The following is a 304-nucleotide window of genomic DNA, read 5'->3' on the forward strand; positions in this document are numbered from 1 at the left end:
CAAAGAAAAAAAGTTAAAACACATTGTATCTACTGAAGTTTTGTAAAGGTTTTACAATTTTCGTACAATACTTTTCTCTATTATCTATATCACTTTCTGTATTTAGATATTCTAAATAAATATGTAAAATTATGTTATGCAACATTTAAATACTTTTTTACAGCTTTTGTTGCAAGCGAAACGGGCATTACGAAAGATGTCAATATGAATAGATTTCAACACCGCGCAGATCGGGCCGAAAGCCGGGAGGCCCGCTAGCAGATATATATATATATATATATATATATATATATATATATATATA

The sequence above is a fragment of the Octopus bimaculoides genome, chromosome 1, assembly GCF_001194135.2.
Source record: "Octopus bimaculoides isolate UCB-OBI-ISO-001 chromosome 1, ASM119413v2, whole genome shotgun sequence".
NCBI classification, from domain to species: domain Eukaryota; kingdom Metazoa; phylum Mollusca; class Cephalopoda; order Octopoda; family Octopodidae; genus Octopus; species Octopus bimaculoides.